Genomic DNA, 3,472 nt, shown 5'->3' with positions numbered 1-3,472 from the left:
GCGAGGCTAGCGCGCGGGTGCACGCGTGCTCACCGCGAGCACGAGCACCGGGCGGCGCGTGCACGACCCCAGGACGGCGCGAGCAGCAGAGAGGAAAGGAGGCCGGGGGCCTCACCGCGGATCTGTAGGGTCAAGGGCAGCATGGCTCGGGGAGGAGTCGGGGAAGCGAGATCCGGCGGCGGCGAGGTAGCTTCGGGCGGCGTCGGGCGATGGCGGTGTGGCGCCGGTGATGTGGTGGTGGTTGGCCACGGCGTCAGGGCGACCGGGGCGCGTCGGGGGCGGCTACGGTGGTCGGGGCACGGGGATCGGGCGCAGGGAGCTCTTCTCCCTGGCACGATGTGTGTGTGTGTGCGCGCCGTGAGGTGGAGACGAGGAGGCGACAGCGGAGATGGGCGGCGACGACGTCGGGGGCGCCAAGGGCGCGACCCAGATCCGGTCGGGGAGGTGGAGGCGTTGGGGAAGAAGCGGTCCGGTGCGGGCGGTCTAGGACGGGGAGGTCGAGGTGGAGAGCGATGATGGCGGCTCCGGCGACGCGGTCTCGGGCGGCGGCGGCGGCGAACGCCCCGGTCCTGAAGAGGGGGAGTGGAACGAGCGGGCCGATTGGGAGAGGGGGTGGTTAGCCCCGATCTAGAAATCGGGGGGAGTGGGGGAGCGAGCGAGAGTGGGGGTCGGGGTAGTGGGGGAGAGGGGCTAGGGTTTCTGGCTCCCGGTGGGGAGTAGTAGCGGGCGCGGTTGGGCCGGCCTGGCGGCCCAGTAGCCTGCTGGGTCAAGGCCCAGCTAGGGGGGGTCCTTTTCCCTTTTTTTTTGTGTGTTTAGTTTTTCTCTTTTATATTTTCTTTTCTGTTTTATTTTAAGTTCCCTTTTATTATAGTTTTATAAAAACACTAGCACCTAAATTTGTATTTATAAATATACTACTGCCACCTTAATTCCCAACCGAAAATAAAATAGTTTAATATTTTATAAAATTCAATAGGCATGTATTTAACTGTTTTAACTACTGTTTTAATTATCTTAGAGCCTTTAAACACTTTATCAAAGTTTGGTTTCTCCACCATAATTACCGCTGCATTATTTAGTTCACTCCGAACATTTTAGCTTTAAAGTTTGGAAACTTTTGTTGTTTGCCTATGTTTTAAATTTGAATTTGAATCGGGTTCGAATCAACGTGAGTTTAATCACAGAAATGGAGGTGACGTGGCATCATTAGCTTGGGATTACTGTAGCATGATTATCAGGGCGTCACAATTCTCCTCCACTACAAGAAATCTCGTCCCGAGATTTAAGAGGGGGTATAAGGGGGAAGGTCTGGTTACGAAATCCTAACGAATCTTCTCAGTCTTGGTTGCTCTTCTTGAAGAGGTCGATCCATTACATTGACATCTTCATTTCTCTGATTCAGGTCATCATGGTGATGTCGTCCTTTGCTTCCTTTGCTTCAGGATCTCCAACGTACTTACGACTAGGTAAGGGGCAGCTTGACTACGACAGAATGCTTGTGAGGGATACAACCTGGGGGTTAACCCATGAAGGAGCATAAGATTATCTCTCGAGTTGAACATATAAAATACATCGAGAGTAAAGTTGGAAGGTACAATAAGAAGTTTCAGGCAGCCAGGCAATCATTCAATGCCTAGTCAAAAGGTGAAAGTGGTTCAGAGCAACGAGAATAAGTATTGCGTCTGATACCAGAATTGATGATCTCATCGGTAGGTGGCTCATGAATTTCATACGAGTCCACGCGCGAGGAATAACTTTGGAAACATGAGGGTGTACAGGAGAGTCAGGTTCCGATCCAGTGGACCTGTGGGTTATGGGCCCACCATGTGGGTTAAAAGTAGGAAGGGGGCTGACATCTTGCACGGTCACGATAGCAAGGCAGGTCAGAGGGTAGTCTGTTAGTTATGTCGGCAACAACATCGATACCAAGGGCGAGGGACGAAGAGAACTATTTTCCTGCTCGTTGAACGAGGCGGACCAATAGGCAAAGTTCTCGTCCATCGGCGGTTACCGGAAGTCATCAACAGTAGTAACAAGGTCTTACTGACAGAGTTGTACATCGAGGTGTTTGCACAAGCAGTGGATTATTATTGCTTATATCATATAGATTATAGAAAAGGTTTAAACAAACCAATGGAAGGAAAATATGATCATCAGATTAAACAGAACAATGGAAAGGAAAATATGTTTAAACACATATTTCGAGGGTATATCCTTCCCAAGGACAAGCAGAGCAAGATATCCATGACAGGATATAAAGTAGAAAATCATTTAGGTAAGGGGGGAGGAATCTCATGATATTACTCATACAACGGTGTTAGGATAATTGATAATTAAAATATAGCATCGTGCTTCAAACGTGCCTGTTGAAAATCGGAGTACCATTGACATGCTTCGAGATAGCAGTGACATGGTCTTCAGGTGAAGATCAGACTTTGGAAACACGAAGGATCCATCAGGAACAACTTGTAGAATAAGTCTTACAATTTCCTCATGGGTGAATGGATAACCTTGCTGAAAAGGAATCTATATTGATAGGTCCTCCAGCCGGGGGGGGGGGGTGCTAGGCATGACATCATGTTAGCGGGTCATCAAAGGATCAACATCATAACTCTTGGAAAGGTGTCCCAACCATCATATCTGACCGAGATTCAGATCCGATTGTTGTCAGGATACCTGAGATTCAGGATGTCTGAGAAGAAAAGGCGCAACACAAATCGTTGAAATGGCATTGCAAGCTTCTCGGGAAATGAACTATGGGAGCGGGTTTCTGAAGCAATAGTTCACCATTAAACCAAGGAGAGGACAAGGAGGTGTCTGGTGACCTCAACGGCAATTCACCGAGATTCCCAAAAGATGGATTTCCACCATTAAGTGAACAATGGGATAACATTTGTTAGATCAAATGATATAAGGAAGTATGCTCGAGGAAAACATACACAATTAAACACTGGTTGAAGGGTGCGCCCGAAGTACGGGTTGGGTTGCACGACCAATGTTAGAATGGTGATTCAATTAGCGAAGGACTTAGAATGAACTATCGCCCATTCACTTCAAAGCAATAGGGTTGTTAGAAGTTTTGAATTGACATGTCATAGCTCCATTGTCGGTATTCCGGTTGAAAACAATACGGGGACCAAGGAATGAACGAAGATGGCAAGAAGTATTATGATATCAAGAATTATTAAGAGGTGGTGAAATTCTCACCACATTCCTGACAAAAAGAGATGGTAATACTTCCGAGGTAAGGAAGATCAACTGCTGGGTAGCAGTGATCTCAAGGTTTACACAAAACACGAACAAGTTGTGTTGAACGGAAGGCAATAAGGTGGTCGATGAGAACAGGAATCATCGAGGGGCAAGGATGGTATTACCCATTATGAATTCAACTGAATTCCTGGAAGAGCTCATAAGGTTGATGATGACCACGACACAATTGTCGAGAGATTTCATGCAGATGTAGTCAATCAGC

Source organism: Triticum dicoccoides, chromosome 2A (genome assembly GCF_002162155.2).
Source record: "Triticum dicoccoides isolate Atlit2015 ecotype Zavitan chromosome 2A, WEW_v2.0, whole genome shotgun sequence".
NCBI lineage: Eukaryota > Viridiplantae > Streptophyta > Magnoliopsida > Poales > Poaceae > Triticum > Triticum dicoccoides.
The sequence above is the reverse complement of the archived record's forward strand: the minus strand, read 5'-3'. Positions refer to the sequence as shown.